Source organism: Diadema antillarum, unplaced genomic scaffold (genome assembly GCF_040938485.1).
Source record: "Diadema antillarum isolate AM-2024a unplaced genomic scaffold, OU_Dant_1.0 seq00000156_RagTag, whole genome shotgun sequence".
Lineage (NCBI taxonomy): Eukaryota > Metazoa > Echinodermata > Echinoidea > Diadematoida > Diadematidae > Diadema > Diadema antillarum.
This window is the reverse complement of record NW_027271228.1, coordinates 106,550-127,561: the sequence shown is the minus strand read 5'-3', so window position 1 is coordinate 127,561 and position 21,012 is coordinate 106,550. Positions and strand designations below refer to the sequence as shown.

Here is a 21,012-nt window from a genome sequence, read left to right as displayed (position 1 = left end):
AGTTGTTTAGCTGCGCGTTAGGTGGGCGTGACATACCATGTGATTGGCTCTTTACGACGGAAAACTCTCGAATGCATATTCATAAACCGTCGTTCGGTCTTACGCCAGTTCTGTCACTCAGATCTGCATCTGCACGTGTGAGTTTCAGTGCTCTCGGCGAGCAAACCTCGTCGACAATCAAGAGCTTGGGCTCGTAACACTCTGTAACACTCTGATGAGTGGCGGAACTATGAGCATCTCGGCCCGACGGTATGCTGTGTGCTGATGGCTCCGGTGGGTGGAACTTTGGTTGTTCGTCGTGTAGGGTAGACGTGTAAGGACTCAACCGTCTTTTAATGTCGGTATTTGCTGAAAGATACGGAAAGTCAAGACCAGGAGGGAGGTTGTGAGAGGAGAAACTATTTCAATCAGAAGGTAAGTATCAAATGTGGCAGACATGTTTGTTGTCATGATTTGTTCATTATTCTAGACCTAGAATTCTATGCCGTTTTGGAATGAACTGAGCACTGTCATGATGGGGGGGGGGGGGGGGGGGGGGCTCGCTCAATGTGTGACAAAGAGAAGATCATATGATATATGATTTTATAACATGTACCTTTCTTTGTAGCTAATATCACAATGCAAATCAATTTCACTTTTCTGGATTAATAAAACACATTGATTTTGGTTGAATAAAATGCACTACTTGAATACCGGTACCTGTATTTGTTTGCGGATACTACTAGTACTACTAGTAATCGTAGACCTAGCTGAAATTTGCGCCGGAGCCTCCGGCGTGCTATTCTGAAACTTCACTCCGTGAGCACTACACCTCCTGACCACTCCTGCTAGCCAAGAAACTGACTTTCTTTGAGTATTACTTATCTGAAAGAAGTGATATTATTGCACTTTTAAGATCACATTGTTCACTTACCAATGACCCACTCCTAGTTCATGTGATATCTTATATTATGGCGGGTATTATGGTCAGATGTGTATTGTACGGTACACGATTCGTAGAGCTAGGTAAGAAAGATTTTCACTGGAGCTTTTGGTATGTTATTCTTAAACTTCACTCCGTGAGCTGATGTACTCCTAGAAGAGAAACTGATTGTCTTTCAGTACATTCTTTGAGTATTACTTATCTGAAAGTAATGATATTGTTGTATGTGTAGGATCACATTGTTCACCGATCACTGACCCACTCTTTTCTTATAAATGTGATATCTTATATGGTCAGATATGGAAATATGAGCCATTAACATCGAGATTGTGTGAAAGCATAATTGATTTATTCAGTTCGTTGAGATGTTAAATATGATATAGCAATGAAACCACTTTCCTTTATTACACTTTAACTCACCTTTCCCATCAAAGTGGGTCACCTCTTCCATCCAGAGATGTTCAGTGCACCCAAGCCATTAATTTCTGAGACTAACACTCTGTCTCATTATGAATGTACATTATAGTGAAGGGTTGATGATGAATAGAATGTTGAATCATTGTGTAGTGGGATTGGGTTTAATTGTTACTCAGCTTTATAATTTCTAACTGCTGGTCAGACAGCAACCAATCATCAAAAGTGAAAGCTAACACCGATCTACCAAAAGTTGATTTCATAGACTCATGGGAGAAAGTTGTAAGAATGTCATAAGATTACAATCACACACCAGTTGTATAAGTACTTTTTTTATTCATTTCTCTGAACCATGACAGTTTGTGCACTTTCAAATCTGTAAAGATATGGACTGAGCCACCATATGCTTCTGTGTATCAAATTGAACATCAATAGAAGAAATGGATGAAATTTCAGATGAAATTTTAGACATCCATAGTTTCAATTCTGGTTGTTGTAGACAGGTGCATGGTAATAACTTGCTGACCTTTGTCCTTCAGGAACTGAGGGTTTAAAGTAAATCAATACTCATTGCATATTGTACTGTTTCAGGGAGAAACCATGCAGTGAATAGATTCGTCGTGAATTTTTCTTTGCAATGAAAAAGTGGGTTGGCTCAGAGGTTTATTCTTTTCTGCAGATTCAAGCAGGTCTAGGGTCCAATTCCCATTGATGCTCATAAGGATCTCATAAAATCCCTGGAGTAAGCAAGTGATGGCAGTGGCAATACAATTACATAAAAGAATAATTTCTGTCACCTACCAAAGAATGTGGCAGCTGTGTGATTACCATGGCAACCATCGCACAACTGTAACCTCCAAAAGTGCAAGAATCTGTGAGCTTGGAGTGGAGAATGAGGAGAGGAAAGCAAATACTGAACTTGGTGATGATAGAGATGATGGTTTTAGGTTGATAGGAAAATGACGAGGAAGTGAATATTGAGGATAAGGAAGTATTATTGGAAGAAGAAGAAAAAGAATAGGAGGAGAAGGAAGAAGAAGAATATGGGGAATGAAAAAGGATAGAGAGCAAGAGGAAGATTGAAAGGAAATAAAAGAAAAGTGGCATCAGAAAAGCAGTAAGAGAATGATAAACAGGAGATGGGAATGAGGATAATTGTTAGAATGCAGAGAGATGGAGATAGAGAAAAGAAGGACGAAGAAAAGACTAATTAAGAAACATCAAAAAGATGAATGAAGAATCAGAGAGGCTACCTCTTTTTAAGAAAGAGAAATAGGGAGAAGAGAAGAAGAGAGTGATAGAAATGATGCAAAAAGAGAAGAAGAGAAAATAGATGAGGTATACTTTAGAGAGGAAGTCACTTACTTTACACATGTGCTAGTGAGTCCTGCACAGATTTCACAAGTCAAGTGTGATTGAGTCTCTCCCAAAATTCAATTATTGCCTGGGGAGTCCCCGTGGAGATGCTCTTACACATGACATTTGTTAGAACAACACCACACACATGTCTGGAGGAAGACACATGATAGGACAGCTGTGAGGAAAGACTTAAAGGACAAATCTGTATCTTTCTACTGATTATCAAATCACCCTTCATCAACATAGATCAATGTTACTCTAATTATTCAGTGTTTGAATATTTAAGTAACCACTAATTATTCAGTGTTTGAATATTTAAGTAGCCATGATAAAAAAAATAAAATATTGGGCATACATACCTTGTGTATGATCTTAAGTATTAAAAAAAAGCAAGGTGGAACGAACTTTTGAAAAAATGTCAGATTTCATGAAATATTGATGTGAATCACATAAGCTGTTTGTAAATTAGCAAGTTGAAGTAAATAAAATTTAATCAATCGTTTTTGCAATTGTTTAAAAAAAAAAATACTTATTTGGGAATGAAGTCATCCCCCACTGCCTTTTTTTTTTGACAAATGTAAAATAATCTTTACTTTGAATTTCTTGATATGTGAGACACATTCTGTCATGACTTGAGTTTGTGATGCTGTGAACAGTAAGTGGTATGCTTTTAAAGACACTCGGTCGTGGCGAGTGGTTTGTGCGGCACGGAGACGAACGCAACACGCTGCCTCCCCCATTCTGTATCAAACGTAGTGACCCCCGAATGAGAATAGCGCTGGCTCAATGGGTCAGCGAAAATACGGTAGGCTACAAGAGAGCTCCCTGTGCTTATCTCCCAACCCAAAATGGCTGTCCCAGCGAGCCACGAGAGCTTCCGAATGGACGCACACTCTCAGTGCGCATGCACATGAAGAGAGGCCGAAAGAGCCATGCGTCTTCTGGCCTCTCTCCTCCAATCACCGCAGCTCGCGGTGACAATATTTGTGTATGATGCGTACACACACACGCACACACACACACACACACACACACACACACACACGCCGCAGCGTCTTCTGGCCTCTCTCCTCCAATCACCGCAGCTCGCGGTGACATTGTTTGTGTATGATGCGTACACACACACGCACACACACACACTTGTCTCAGTGGTAGCATTGCGCAATTGCATGCACAAACTTCGGTCGTTCGGAGTTTACGTACCATTACGGATGGCGATCGGCTGCCTTTAAAAGCTGATGATATCATCAGTTTCACAGTTTGGACATATTCTACTAGATTGTTATCCAGGTTTTCTGTAATATTATTTGTCTTGTTTTTCACATTTTCATTCTATTACTTGTATCATTGTATTCTGTATGATGCAGTCAGCCTGAAAATGGCTTGTTCTTTTAACTACAGACATTAAAGAAGAAAGGGAGATACTATGTGAACTGGATTCACTTATGCATTGTTACTTGACACTTATCACTGTCAAAGAAACAGAAATGAGGAGAGAAAGATAGAGGAAGAGACGTAGACTTGGGGAGACGAAGGGGAGAGTGAGAGGGAGTCAGAATTGTTGAATGTTACTAGACTAAACACATCACCCATGATATGTACAAGCAAATTAATAGTGCTCTACCAGCCTTTTTTTAAAACATGATAAAACAGCCAATATATGTGTGAAGAAGGTGAATAAAAGGTAAAGCATAAAGAGGGAGCATGGTTGCCACAACTGTTGAAGTGTTAAAAATTGGGGATTCAAATTGAAAGGGACAGACAAAGTTTTGCTTGAATGTATTGGGATAAACATGGTAAGAGAAAGTCAGAATGAGAGAGAGAGATAGGAAGAGAAAGGGCAAGCAGAGCAAATTTGATAAAGAAAAAACAGATCTGTATTCTGTGAGAAATAAATTGGTTTTGTCCTGTTTTCATAAGTGAATACATTAAATCTCTAGACTGTGATGCATTTGAATCAATTTCATTAACACCAGAGTGCATAGAAATGGCATATTACTGCTGGCTTACTATGGTCAAGCCATCGTAAATCTGGCAAAACAGTGTTTGCGCTCAAGCCAATAAAGCTCACTCAACTCGACTTAATAGTTCTCTCCTTTCTACCTGACTGTGCTGGGTGAGAAAAACACCATGAATATGGCAATTGAATTTCACTGAAGTGCTTCTTTTCAGAAGCATTAATGCAAACACCCGCCCCATTGTTGGTTCGCTGGCAACGGAGGGAGGCTTCTAACAATATTAAAGGTACCTTCCCACTGCATTTTAGTGGCTTGCTGACACTGATTTCTTGATGGATTTTGTCAAGTTATCATAGTCTCTGGACTGTTTGAAGAGTACATACACTAATAGAGAAAGTACTGACAGAATGTACTATCCAAAGCACCATATTTTCTATGTGTACTATTCTTCACAATATTGAAACATGCCTTACATTGTTATTTGACTTTTTTGTGCAGATTTAATGCATATCAAATTTCAGGCAGAAATTGTTTGCATGGGGAGCATGCCATCAGAAGCAAAATGAGAAATTGGGAATAGTACCATTTTGCATCTCGATGGAAAATATGAACTGAACAAGATACTATCAATTGGAATGATCACATATCCAACAAACATTATTCTTGTCCAAATGGTTTGATAAAGAAAGAAATAATTTAGGTGCCTATACATGATTCTATAGCTAATTCATTGTTTCCCACATATTACAGATTTTGTATCTTCATTGAGAGTATTGGGAAATTGATAGTCTCATAAATTGACCACAATTTTGCAAGTTACAGTCACATAAGTTGAAGTTAAAGGGATGGTATAGTGTTGGTGGAGATAAGTATTGGGCTGTAACTTTATGCGAGATATTCAAGTAACCACTTATGAAATAATACTGAACATATAAGGCCAAGGGGTAACAAAACCAGTTTCTCGTCCTCGCGCGCATCGATTTTGGCCGCCGCATCGAGACTATCCACTAAAAATGGCGCTGAAATCTGTAAAAGAAAAACAAATATGTATTTCTGCATGTCATGCCTTTTCATTTCAAGTACTTTTTGGTATAATCTATTTGTTTGAAAATGCACAGAGTTTCAGGCAAGACAACACTTGGGACCTGGTCTCTCAAATACAGCTACCAGAGTGATATTTCATTTCATGAATTGGATATAGAGTAAAGCTTTCTCGTTATCTTTCTTAGAATGTACAAAACGAGAAACCCATACCTCAACTTTCAGTTTGACAATCCTTTAAAAAATAAGATATCAAATAGTATTGGACCTAACTTTATCGCCCTCAAAAAACCCGGACGATGAAACTAATATCTGAACTTGGCCTAATATCATTATAAGAGGAATTAAAAGTTTATTAGATGAAAATTGGTTTTGGAGTTGCTGAAACATCCAAAAACAAAATAAAGCAAAGTGATCCTAATAAAAGGTGGATCCCACTTTTTATTAGGATTGCTCTGTTTTGGATATCAGCCATTTCAAAACCTATTTTCATCAAAGAAATGTTCCGTCCCTCTTGGAATTCCATGCTCTTTCAAATTGCATATTAGAGGTTTCTCATTATCTCACTAAATATGTTAATAACCTGAAGTTAGGTCTCAAGTAAAACTATACATCCTTTTAATCAATGGAAGTTGATGAGTGAATCTTTTCTGTGCTCTGTGTGTAGTGAGGTTTGAGTTAAGATGCCCATCCTCCAATGGCAGGTTTGTTTGAAGCAAGGCAGCAGAACCTCATGCAAGGAGTTTCCATCCCCTGAACGTTGAGAATGCAATGCGTACATGGACCAAGGGGGACTCATCCTGGTGAAAACGTCTGGTTTATATACATCTCTTTTTGAGAGATATCAGTAAGAAAGAGAGTTGTAAGAGTTTCTACCAAGAAGGGATGAGGAAACCCATATTTCTGCCAGCCCATGTCAGCTGCTACAATCAGTGTCACAATACGGACATTTTCTTGCCTGTGAAATGTACAGGACAGATGCTATAGTGCTCCTAGCGGCAAAAAGGCAAAATACTCTCGTGTAGTATATAGGCCTACTCATAGCGACATGGGACAGCCATACAAATGTAATGCGTGATCAGGTGACATGCGTGCCATAGGAACACAGAGTTGGACTGCAAATGTTGATGTTCATGTTTACTACATAGGCCTATGTATTATTTTTGTTGTGTGTCCAAGGAAAATACCCAAATATTTTCCCTAGATAACTACATTTGTATTAACATTTTTAGTGAATTTGGTCAGCAGATGGCTATCAAAGTAAATTAGAAATACCGTACATCAATAGGATGGCAATCCTTCAGCAAACCTTACTTATTTCACTCATGTTTTTAGATAATTTTGTATTATTCCCTCATAGAGTCAACCATGTCATTCTAATGCTCATCCAAGGTTTTCTTGAGGCATCTATGACAGAGCTAAAAGTGATAAATGTGCCAAGAAGCTTCAGTTGTAAATAACACACAAGTGGAATGATGCAGGGCATTAAAAAGTTTATTGCCAGATTTGTAGGTCAGAAAGTATCCCCATATGGGGCACATTCAGGCGCTACTACTGTACATAGGTGGTAAATTCTCTCTCCGCGAACAGTACTCACACACCACTTTTGCATTTGAACACCTACAAATTGGTCATACCATGGAGGCACAAGGAGTCTTTGTACCTCCGTGGTTGTACTGGGTACAGAGCTATGGAATTTATAGTGATTGGGATAAGGAGTGAAAATGTTTTTTTAGCAGGGCCAGGCCGAGCCGCGGCCGAGCCTGGCCTCAATTGCGGTACTCGGCCCCGCAATTTTGTCCGTTTACAGTGCCGGGCTCGGCCCGGGCTTTTAATTCAAACCTTTCAATATTTTGTCATAGTGGCGCTCTGCTTGTAAACAAACAACTATTATTGGGAGCATGCCGGTCGCAATTTGGTATAGTCTGGTTTCCGGACCCTTTGCCAACTGGACTCGGCAGCAACAAAGTCGCTGCCCCGCGACAAAGTCGCCGCTTTTGCCAAAGGCAAAGAACAAAACCACCTTAAATTATACTAGTTTTTGACGTTGAGGGCGTCAATATCCTGAATAGCAAAATAGTACGGGCAGAGGGTCTGGAAGCCAGACTAAATTTGGTACTGCATTTGGCCCAGTTTGTGTTTACAGTGAGAAAAGGCCGGTCTCAGCCGCGGCCGAGACTACCTCCAGAGCTTGGCCAAATGTGCGGCCGATTTTGGTACCGCATTTGGCCTTTTGCGCATTTACAGTGAAATGAAGGCCAGGCTCGGCCGCAGCCAAGCCCATCCTTTTCACTCATTGTAAACAGGGTCTAAATTTGTCTGCTCAAGAACCACAATAATTTCCACAAATTTATACATGGCACTATAAATTTGTGTACTACTTAATGTTAAATTATGTAAATAATCTGGAAAGTCCCCTTAATGGCCCTCAGTTGCAGTAACGATGACTTACAATGTGCATTTCATGTGATTGAGATGATTAAATGAAATGACAATACACTGAAAAGATTCATCTGATAGGAAAATCAACTGGTTGAACGTTCGTTTTATCACAATAAGTGGAAATTACCTTTGCTTGATAAGACTTTCGCCTGCATGCATCAATTGCATCAATTGCAGGCGAAAGTCTTATCAAGCAAAGGTACTAAATTTCCACTGATTGTGATAAAACGAATGTTCAACCAGAAATGACAATACATGTATATAGGGGTGGATATCAACAGATTTCAAATCATCTTTATACTTGCTTATGTAGGGAATGATATTCATAAAACATTTACATCACTCTTGATGATTGTTCACCACAAAAGAGACAATCCTAGGTGGACATAGAGAGAAAGATACCAATGTGGTAGACCTACATCATGTGTGACTTTGTTCATAGTATAAAATCAGTGATGACAGTAATGAGAAAAAATGCAGACAAGAAGAAAACAAGAATTATCAGTAAGTTTTTGGCCAAGATGGATGTATGAAGTAATGCTGTAGGCATGAAGGCTCATGATAAGTGCAGAAATTATCATCTGAAGTCTTTCAGCCTCCACACTAATGCATCAATTCACCGCTACGAGAAGTGATGCACTTTGTCATTAGAAGAGTATTGGAAGTCAAAGGACATCTGCATTCTTGCCTGGTGAGAAACCAGAAACTGACAGTGAAGTGAGCACATGAGCACAGCTATTGCAAATGACTAGATGCTGAAAGAGAGTAGAACCATTTTACCTTGGAGTGCACAACTGATGTGATGTAGCCAGTGATTATAAAGTGAGTAGATGGAAAGTCTGTAAGAAGGATCTTTGGGGATCCCTGCGGAGCAGCATTCCTCTTGGATTGGCACCCCTAGGCACACCCATGTAGCAAGATCTTATCTCTCTGATTGCTTGCAGACAGCAGGTCCTGTCCTGTTGACCTGCTACTTTATTGGGATAATAGAGTGGAAAATAATCATTCATACAGTTATCTTTATGATGAGTAGTCTTCTGTCCAGGCTGAGGGTCCCAGTACTTTTTTCCTCTTATGTCTCTTCACATTGAAATTTCTCCAGAGTACCCCTCTTTGCAAAGATAAGATGTCAGTGATCAGAAAATGGCTATCCCTTGTCACAGGAATTTGTTTCATTTTCTGTATAAATACCCAGAATGATGAGCATGCACTACAGATGTGATTCTTATCAATTTTTAAGAATGTTCCTTCATAATTTCACTCATCAGCAGAAAAAAAAGAAGATAGATAAAAGGAATATTACGAAGTCTGAAACACAGCCTATACTACAAAAGTATTTGTGTACATAGCATGTAGAAAAATTGTTTGGCTCTCTTAACATGTACTCGAGCAATGTGCATTCTTTCCTTCGTGCATGTGGCGGCCTAATTCAAAGTGACTTTTCATCATGACTGGTGTCTGGATGCGAGACACGAGGCGTTCAGGCATCATTAAGCATTTGTGAAAAGTGCAGTGCGGTTGTTTAGTTTCTTGTTATCTCTTAGTGGTAAATTTTGTTTTGCAGTGGCTTGGGTTTGTGGGACAATACAAATTATGATCCTGTGGTACAATGGAGGTTATTTTGCAGCAGTATTTGATGAATACAAAAAAGGATTGCTAAGTGGAAGTGTGGTTTTTGATAGAATGATCTGATTTGAGATGGTATTTAGGCTCAGAGCGGAAACATGCAAAGGGCAGATAGAAGTCATAAATCATGTCTATCATATTGCACAACAATAGAAACAAGGTGGTGGAATGTGTCGAGGCAGTGGATCTTTGAGGGGCCGCATGCCGAGTTTTGATATGATAAACAAACAAAACTAGTATTCACTCTGGAGATGAATCTTCAAGTCTACAAGCCCTGTTCAGCTTGGTTGCACTCATTGAATTCCATGTAATTCCTTAACATAATCATAGCTGATTTTTGTTTAAGCAGAAGCTTCATGATAAAAGACTTTGCTCAATTGGTTTAACTGAGATTTTGATTAATTTTGATGATTGTGTCTTAAACATGCTGTCATTTAAAAGTGTAGGTCAATTTTGAGTTAGACTCTGTGTAGTGTAGTGTATGCACCATGTATGTGGTGTTCCATATTGTGGTGTTCTATCCACACAGGAGAATTCATCTTTTTTTCTTTTTTCTTTTTTTGGTTGATTCTTTTTTGAAGGAAAAATACATGTTGTTTTTACATGATTTTCTTAACCAAGTATTTGTAAGTAAGGGAATAATTGTCACCATGTCTGAAGAGAATTGAGAATATAATGTTACGTCAATTGTACATTTAGAATAAACTTTATTAATTTTCTTGTGAAATGATTATCAAATCTGAACTCTGACTTATGTCATTTCAAAATGTGTTGAAGTGCAAAATCCATGTCATGTTCAAAATGGCTTTGATGAGCAAAGGTAAATCAAAGAAATAGCATGGAAGCCGTTTTATTTGATTTTATTTTATGCTGGTCTTCTTTTATGGAAAGACTTACCAGATAATTTCACATCAAATGTACCATTAACCTTTTGTCCTTTAAAAGAAAGTGAAAACAGTTTCTCCTGAATCAGTAACTTTGCTTGACACATGCTTGTGTGAGATGTAGATATTATTTCAACCTAATGGTCTGCTTATGGTAGTGTTTTGATAATTGTACCTTAATTATCTGACAGGGATCAGCCTATGAAAGGCCTTTAGGCTTATTATCGATTCCTTCATTTTTTTAAATTTATCTAAATTGTATCTTGCATGATGTAAGTTGTAAATATTGTAATGTTTCTTTTTACTTACTATGTAAAAATAAATGAATTGAATCAAATTGAACTGAATTATTGTTTCACAGAACCATGACATTGGTCGTGACCACATAAGTTATGCAAATTGAATGAAATATTAGATCATAACCTCACAATTCTTCCATAAACTTACATTCCTCCCTAAATTCCCTCATTTTTTCTACTTTGTGCATCAAATTATTGTGTTTAATATACTGTTGCAATATTGATGACTTTTAGGAGGCAAAGGGATTTTCAATTGGAGAAGCATCAACTAACAAATCATGACCTCTTGAGTATTATTGTGCACAAACCAGTGGAAGAGTTTTGAGTTTAATTTGCACATGAAGTTGGCGCTAAAATATACTTTATATGAATATGTGTGAAATTTCGTGTTTGATTTTGATGAGACTTTGTTTGAATTTACTTATTTAATATCAAATGAAAATTCCACTGTAAGGTTTTGCCCATAGAATCAATGCTTTGATATGAAGTGAAGAGTAGACCTAATGGGATCCAATGAAATGACTGCAAGCTTTCTGCCATCAAACTATACTTAGTACATGTAAGTTATCACGTAGTATAATTGATGGTTGTCTGTGATTCACTGATGTAAGTCCGTGCAAAATTTATTGATATGAGTTGGTTTAAATCACAATAAAGAAATCGTCTTTACAAGACATATGTTCACTATCAAAAATTAGATAATTTTGGATAGCAAAGACAGAAGCACTCTTACATTTCCATTGCTATACCAACTTCTTGGGATCCTGGAAACTTACCAGACTAGGCCATGTAGATTTTGTAATGAAATCAATTGACTTGTCAGATGGTGCTGTGTGATTAGTGAGCCAGACTGAATACAATCATGATCCTCTGGTCATACACTTTCATTTAACTAGCTCACTGTGAAACAGGATCATAAGCAGAAGGAGTAATGTCCCTCATTCCCTGAAGATAAATTATCTCACTTTTATTCAGTGCAGCTCCATCTGCTACACCTTTGCAGTTAGCTCGTTAAAGTCCTGCAACAAAAACAATATTGACAGCGACAGTGTTGTAAATCTGTTGGAATGGTATAAATGAATCTGGAATCTTGCTTCTTTGCGGAAAAGGCTTAGAGCCTGATGAAATCTAGTAATTGATGGCTAAAGGGCTTCAGCGTGAAATCTTACAAGCTCATCCAGTGTGAACACTACAATTCTTCCCTGCCAGTGTAATGTCAGTGATATACTATAGTGTCAAAGTATTTTTGTTTTCTTTTTGTGGCAACCCTTTATACCACTCTTCTTTGTATTTGTTATGCAGCCAGAGTAAGGGTTGGAGGCATGAATAGGGATCACCTGCAATGTGCTTAGTACCCAAGAAGATTGGATTTCAGCCTCCTTATAGCAGGAATAGTGTTAGGGCTACCATCAGGCTGATGAAATGCAAAGAATATAGAGAAGTTAAAGCCCAGTGACAGAAGCCAGCAAATTATACTTAAGCCTTTTATTTAGCATGCAAGCCTCTCTTGCAAGTCCTCTCTATTTCCAATAGCATGTCTAGAACTGGCATCAGAGGGAGAAATTCATACTTTTTTTTTAGTTTACTGCCTCAGGAAGTGATAACTTAAATCATTCCTGGAATTCCTTTACAATGAGTGCTCTGACGTATCTTCCTGTCAACATAAGAAATATCATGTGTCATTTCATGTGTGCAGGTTTGGGAGGTTGATCATGACTTGAATGCTCAGATATCTGACTTGATTGTTCGCAGTCTGAGCCACCAGGGTTTATATCTTTTTATCATCCCCAGGGTTTCTTTTGAATTTTGAAAGAGGATGTTTATCTTGAGATTCTATGCCTTTGCCTTGAAGGGTACTGGAGGCATTATTGTTTTGGGTTGCCTGTCTCTAGCTCTGTATATCGATACGTACCCATCAATATATCCATCACAGATTTGACAGGACTTAGTAACATCGTGATGTACAAATGATAGCAACATCATTAAAGGTTTATAAGGATGGAAGACGGTTTGTAGGATTTACAGCAGACAATAGCATGTTTCCTCTTCCCTAATATCCACATGTTGTCTTCTATCTGTTTAATTTATGTGCATAGTGTGAAAATAATTATGTCCCTGGCTAAACTGCTTTGCTCTGTATGATTGAAGAGATGATCAGCTTATTGTTTTGAGAAATATCCATTTTCAGACCTTCTAAGCTGTGGGCTTCTTCAGAAGGACATACCTAGTGTAAGTATCAAGAGAAATACTTATTGACTAAAAACAGGACATTAGCATAATTTTCTCACAAGTAATCTGATATGCTAGTCATCCTAAAAGGACAAGGATTTTCAAGACTTCTAAAATATTTAGTCAAGGACTAGTCACAGACAAACAGCTAACGATCCATGACCACAAGTGTTGAGGTACTGAAGGGCCTATGATACATACCATATATTTAGTAAGTCTGATTTTTTGCGAATCAGGACTTCCTGACAATTTCGCGAGTGGTTAAATTCTCAGTTATATAATAGAGTACAGTAATGAGTGGAGAAATTGCATGCACATCACATTCATGTTGATATAACAGTTGATAATTTTGTGTATTTTTGCAAACTTGCAAAACCTTGTGAAATGCATATATTAAAGAAGTTTGAGTAGCCAACAATATGATAAAAAGTGTCATATCACTGAATTGATTTAGAGGAGACTGGACACTCACAGGAGTTTCCATTTAATGTAGTGGAGCAACAGCTACAAAACAGTAAAAATGACAGCAACCTATGCTGTGATCAGAACTTAACAATCTGACTATAATTTTCTGAAGTCATCTAGTATTACATTTAGTGGGCCTTTGAAAATTGCAAAGAAACTTTACATGGCACAAAGAGTACCAGCACTTCTTGATTTCAATGTTCACATTTGTCTCGTAAAGGCCATATTGGTTGTATGAATATCATTTGTAAAGCACTTGAGCAGAGTGAAGAATGAGCTCCATTGTAGCATGATATAACAAGTCGTATAGTAAAGATTCCAATTTCATGCAGCATGCACCGCTAATTCAAATTGTAAGATTTAGCTTGAGATATTTTTCCAGTTCTTCCAAGTTAACCAAAATGCCCTGATATTTATTTATATAGTTTTGTTGTTTTGTCAAGAATGTTGCCATATTCACATTGATTGTTTCTTTGTATGGAAGTATTTGCACTCTATCTGCACTCTAAAAAATACCTAGTCAGATATGACTAGAATCTCGTCGTATTTGACTAGATTATAGGATCCCAGGGGCACTTACTCTGTTCTAGTCATTTTTACTAGAAAAAACTAGTCACAGATTTTGAGTAGAAATCTAGTCAATGTTTATGACTAGAAAATCTAGTTGGTTTGACCGGTTTCTAGTAAAAGATGATTAGAATATACTGATCAGTTATTTGACTAGATATGTAGTCAGTGTTGTGATTCATGAATCTAGTCAAATTCAACTAGTTTCTATTCAAAATGACCAGAACATCTTTTCAATCTCACCAATCACACATCAGTCACAAATCAATTATGAATGCTATGACAATTTGTGTAACATTTAACTGACACAAATGCATATTTTATTCTGAACCAACAATCATCGGAACATGCTACTCGTCACAATGAGTATAAAGCTTGCAATGAATATTGCATTGATTCATGAACATTTATGATTTTTCATTCATTTTCTTTCATAACTCTCTCTTTGCAAATTGAAAATTCAGCATTATCAACAATGTGTGTAGAATACAAGGCATGTACACGAACATTGTTTTTTTTTCTCAAAATTAACATTCATTTTCACTCGGTCTTCCATGACATTCTACCTTGTCACATATCTCAAGTTTCCTAGATCATAACAAACGAGGCATCATGTAAACTACAATCATCAGGCTTTCAGTTGATAGCACATTTAACAATGACAAGTTAATGATGATAGAGATCTAATTGATCGAACATGGGCTTACAAAAAAAAAAATGTTTCGGATAAAAAATTCACATAGACAATTTGATAATTGATATTTGATAATATTGAGTGATTGATTTGATCAGGGAGCCCCACATACACACAGCTCTCCTGCATTGCGTTCGCACGCCCAGTCAATCGGCGAGTTTATACATGTATAGATAACGGGGATCAAATATTTGAAAAGAGTCAAAAAGTATGATTGTTCTCATTGGGTACGCTCAAACCCGGCCATCTTTGATCTCATACACAATGCTGAATCATTGTGCAGACTTCCATTCGGTTTGTAGATTCTTAAGTTGAACAATAAAACAATGAAATATCTTTTTTTGGCTTATATCTCAAATTGCCAATGCTGATGAAGCCTTTTTTGATGAAGCATTTTTCTGAGGAAGATGACGGTTTTGAGATTCGAATTATATTTAACTAAAAATGTCGCTATGGCGACTGGCATGCCTCCGCCATATCACATTATTCTCCATTAGGTGCAGGACATATTGCCAGTGTAAGACCGTATGTTACATGACTGGTACATAATGAATTTCTGGTGATTATACACAAAGTTCCATGACAGTACTTAAGAGCCACTTTCAATATATGGATGAGCAAAATTTTAGCATTTTCACTTGACCCAAAACTTTTCCTACACAATCATTGTGCATTAATTTATTTGTGTATATTCATGTATGAATATACATATTTTCTCCGTATGAATATGGAGAAAGTAGTATAATTTCAGCATTCAATAATGCAATTTTAGCATTTTAAGGTGACCTTTGACCCTTGATCTTTGATTTCATGTCCCAAAACATCCACAGAGAAGCAATGTCAGGCAACACATGTACATTGTATATGCATTACGTTTCATGAAGATACCGTGAACCATTTCAAAGATATGAAGAAAAATGTGAAATTTTAGCACTGTCACTCGACCCATGACTTTTGACCTTTGAAATTACGTTGTTACTCCAACAAAGCATAGACTAAAAACGAATCAACCAAATATTATGATCTTGGTGTCATTTTCTTTTGCATCATATACACTATTTAATCTAGGCAACACAAAAAGGGCTTCTACAATAAGGCCACCAAAATCGACCATCCCTCCTTATTATGGCCAGCTCATATAAACCTGACAATCCCAAAGAAAATTTCCACATGCCACAATCCACAAAATCAACTATATCTTCAGAAATAGATATGTGTTACAAAAACAGATCAATATACGATGTTACTGTTCAATGAACATTTCAATTCAGCGCCCTAGCTGGTGTACAGTGGAGCCCTTACGGCTTTACTCTCGCTCAACGAAGTTATTAAGCAATACAACAGAGGATGTTGGTGGACCATCACCCATTCCCAGCCCATACACATACTTTTGCAAATATGTATATGTATGACTGCACTGCCAGCAGTAGCTGATGTCCAACACATAAGTAAGTTTGAAACATACATCTACTGCTTTCAGCAGAGATGTGCAAGGGATCGCATCTCCTTCAACAGCCACGAATGCCTGCTCCGGATTCTTTCTCTCCCCGAAGACCAGGACACGAGGTTCTCGTTTCCCTTCCAAATACATAGGCAGGTTCGTCCCATCTATATGTAAAAAAGAAAATAAAAAAATTTCTCTAATAGCTTTAATGAGAGATTAACAAACAGATAAAAGACAAATATTCAAAATTTTGATCCACAACCAAGGCATAAAAGAGAAGTGCTTTTGAATAATCTAACCAATATAAAAACACAAACATCAATCAGTGTATCAAACATGAATTCTGTTGATACCATCATAAACATTGGGAGATTCATTCATTTTCTGAATTTGGAAAAAAATATTGCCAATGGAAGCCCCCTTCATCTACATGATTTTGCCATGCCACTTTTATGTCAATTTTTTTTTACATTTCCTTCTGCACACCTCTATCTTCAGCCCTTCACCAGTTTAATGTTGTAATTTACTTGATCTTGACTTACAATATATCAAGCAGACAGTGAGATAATTCCAGCTGCAGTAAACTATGGACATACGAAGCACATTTTATTATGGTGACTGTTGTTGTTATCATTATCATTAGTAGTAGCACTAGTGGTAATACTGTTATTAGTATTCTTATCATTATCATTAATAGAAATTCCATCGATTACTTACTAAATGAACAGGAATCAGCAAGCATTTTCAGAGCAATTTGACTATATGGTGAATTAAAGGATAACTAAATGTCAATTAAAGGATAAAAGGAATGTGTTCACTTGACTGAATATAGATCTCAAGTGACAAATATTTCATAGCATGTCAACTGACCCATTCACACAACACAGGGTACTGCACTATTTTCAGTGTTAGATCCCTATTTCTATCATCACCTTCTCGACATTGATGAATGCAGGCATGCTCTCTTCCATAGTTGCACGCTGTACACTTCTCTGCCCCTGTTTCTTCACCCCAGCTGGAAACAACAGAGGAAGAACCTGTAGAGCCAGGTTGCTCTTCTCATCATCTAAGGAGAACACAAACATTAGCAAACAAGTTCATGAAATGTGGCACGTGGAGTTTTATTATCTTTTTAATACTTTCTCTCTGTAAAAATTCAAATGAATAAGAAGATACACATTTCAATTCCAATCATCCCTTATAAAGGTTGCATTCTCAAGAGGGTTGCATTTTTTCTCAATCTATTACCAAAATTAGTTTTATTTCATTTATTCATATCAGAGTTTTTAATTTTAAATCTTTATCAAGACTCAGGAAAAGATTCATATTTTTCAAGGATTTCAAAAGATCAATAGATTATGTATCAAATTAAAGAACATTCAATGGTCTTTTAACCTGGTATTTGAAACAAAGAGAAACTTAATGCATGAGTGAACACATTCATTTTTCTCTTCTAATGGATCCAACCCCCCGTCAAAAAAAAAACAAAAAAAAAACTACTACAGATGAATCCTCGACTGCACAGGGTCAAAATTTATGTCTCCACCTTTGCCAGATCAGGAATATGACAGTGTCAATTTGAAATGTATTATACAAAGTGGAAAATAAAATCTACTTAAATGACATTGCGTCAGGCCCATTTCATATTGATCTAATGGTTCTCAACTCTTAACCTGATTAAGCCCGGGCTATTTTGGCGGGGCAGCAGCTCGGGAAGGGTGTGATGTGAATAACAAGTGTGTTATGCAAATAGTGGCTGCCGGCCAGATCAAATAATGTCAACGGTGGGCGAGGTCGAAGGTCATTGACATTACGTTTGCACGTAAACCATGCAGATTCCCCATCTATAGGCCAATGTTGTGATCCCAACTCTAATATGATCGTTGTCCCTCTCATATGCAAGTATGATTCATGTTTGATCCACCAAATAAATAGTTAGCACAAGAGTGTCCTTTTCACATATATAAACGTAATGACCTTGACCTTTAAAATTGTGACCCCAATATCTGCTTAGATCATTGTCCCTCCTATATAATGCATACACGAGTCAAATGGTTAAGTTCCCGTGAGAATTGTGCTATTTTCATGTAATGTGATACCTGAATGTGGATCTTCGACATTGAGAATCTTCTTCCACTGCACTTGTTTTTCTGCATATTCCAGAACTCTTGCTGACATTTTCGGCCATTTTTCGAAGAGGGCATCTGCAGAGTTCACTTTCGAAAAGTATCCGAAAGCCTTGATCAACCTGTGATATATAAAAGCAGAAGTTAACATGTAGGCACTTTCATTATAAAATTAACAAACCCCAATCATAACTTATGCATCATCATAAATGGGATTTCATGATTAATTATTAAAAGATATTGAAAATTTCATGGTAAGAGCAAAGGGAAAACACATAGGATGTTCAAAATAAGACATTTTGGGATCAAAAGTCAAATTTTTCCATTTATAAGATGTTACCACCTTATCCTACCTCATTCTCAATTACATTTTGGAAATCCTCTGGAAATTCATTTTTGAAAATGTATATCTTAGGGATAGAATTGAAATATTTTAAGTTATGACCACTTTGATCCTGATAGGTGCACAATATTTAGGTGACCTAAAGGATACTTTTTTGTTTAACTTAAAAACTAGAAATGTCGCTATGCCACTGGTATGCCTCCGCTACATCACATTATTCTCCTAATGGGTACAGTACATATTGCCAGTGTGAGACCATAATATAACATGACTGGCACACAATCATTTTCTGGGGATTATACACCCAGTTCCATGACAGTACTTAGAGCCACATCAGTTTGTCGAATTTCCCTTTAGATATGTCAGTGTCATTAGACTTTTAATTCTAGACTTAATTATAGTACATACACAGCCCTGTCGCTCAACCGGCTCCGCACGGCGTCTGGTCGGGCTATTCTAGACTAAGTCTAAAACTATTTTACACGCAAGTGCGCGCTTGCATAGTGAATGAGTGTGGACCTATTTCACGATAATGCCTCCAGAGCTTCTCACTATTTAGGGGTTCTACATGAAGGCTAGACCTTTTCTCTGGAACTGGTGGTAGTTTCTACAGTAGACCTATAGATCCGAGGTCTAGGCTACCATTGTACCAAGCGCAAGTGTCAGTTAGATCTAGAGTCTATAGACCAAATGAGAAGAGGACTGAAAGGGCTTAGACCAACAAAAATGAATACGTTGTAGTTAGAAGATCTAGACCAGATGTTTAATTACCAAGTATCTAGATCTATATTGTATTTGACTATATTTCTAGCTTATCGTATCAGGAAAAGATCAAGCAACTAAGACTAACTGCTAGATTCTAGTACGGCACTTTACACGTAAGTGCACGCGTGCGAAGAAGTGAATGAGGACCTATTTCACGATGCCTCTAGACCTAGTACTTTACCTACATCCTTACTATAAATCTCCTAGAGTTCTTCTACATGAAGGCTGGACCTTTTGTCCGGTACTACTGGTACTGGTAGATAGGTCTAGGTCTACACTACAGTACAGAGACTCGATAGATAGATCACCGGTCTATAGGCTACCATTAATGTACCAAGTGCAGTTAGAACTAGGTACCAAATAGATCTTGGACCGAAGGAAAGAGGACGGGTGGGGACTGACAGGGTTGAGCCAAAATGAATTAAGCCCCCTAAAATGACAGAGATCGGCTCGTTCGCCTGTGACTTGCGAGTGCGCGGTTGTTTGTGAATTCATTCGAAAAGTGAACCTTCTGGCGTAGGTTCTGCTAATTGAAAGGTGGTGAAGTGCGGTAAATCTGATTACATCACCGTAATCGTCTCTAACCAAATTAGTAAAGACCTCCCAATATTGTAACAGCATATCTTACAATTGCTTGAAACCATATTTGTCACAAAGCCGATTTTGGGGGGATTTTTTTTGTTGCAATGTTCACCGATGTTTACGCTGCTAATCATTGCCGCCTAACAACGCAACGGTTCATGCAGCACGTTTTACACATTTAGGCTAGGCACGAACAATTTGAGGCAACTTGATAGGCCCAAGGCAGCAGCAGCTCTCCCCCGAGCTCGCCCAATTTTAGCGAATTATCTCTTTAGATAATACTGAATCAATACCTAATATGAAGCTGTACACTACAAGCTTCTAAACACGATTTAAGATATGCTACAAAATAAATACAGCACTTACCCTCAAAATTTTTGATAAATTTGTCGAGGCCCCACTCAGGAAGCTTGTCATCCACAAACTCCATTTTGATCAAGTACGTACTGACTAACGTACGTATGTATGTACGTACGTGGCGCTTGCTAGGGTAGATGCGTTACATATACGCTCAGCATACACTCCTCACAGATCGTGCGATCGAGTAGTACGCTTTTGCTCTCTGCCTGCGCCGCCATCTAGCTCTTTGCGTGCAGCGCGCAGACAAGAGCCAATCACGTTTCAAAGAAGTGTTGACAAGACGGTTCTAGCTAAAGCGTAAAAACGATTGACTCGATTGTAGTCAAATTTGCTTGAAAGTTGATAGAATTCTAGTCAAAATAACTAGAATTTAGTTGAAAAAATATGAACCAAAAATCTAGTCACAAAATGACTAGATATTTTTAAGAGTGTGGTTGGCATCAAATTGTATGAATATTATGTGATTTGTTTAGTAGGTGGATTCTAGTAGGC

The 21,012-nt window shown here is 37.6% G+C and overlaps 1 protein-coding gene across 2 annotated transcripts in view; it reads left to right on the top strand.

The window, feature by feature from the left end:
• The first annotated feature begins 209 nt into the window (after positions 1-209).
• LOC139727854 (extracellular sulfatase Sulf-1-like) overlaps positions 210-21,012 on the top strand; it is a 98,875-nt gene continuing 78,072 nt past the window's right edge. For both annotated transcript variants that reach the window (XR_011710771.1, XM_071638827.1), the window contains exon 1: positions 210-414. The gene's annotated coding sequence lies outside the window, so the exon portion shown is untranslated. The remainder of the gene's footprint in view (positions 415-21,012) is intronic.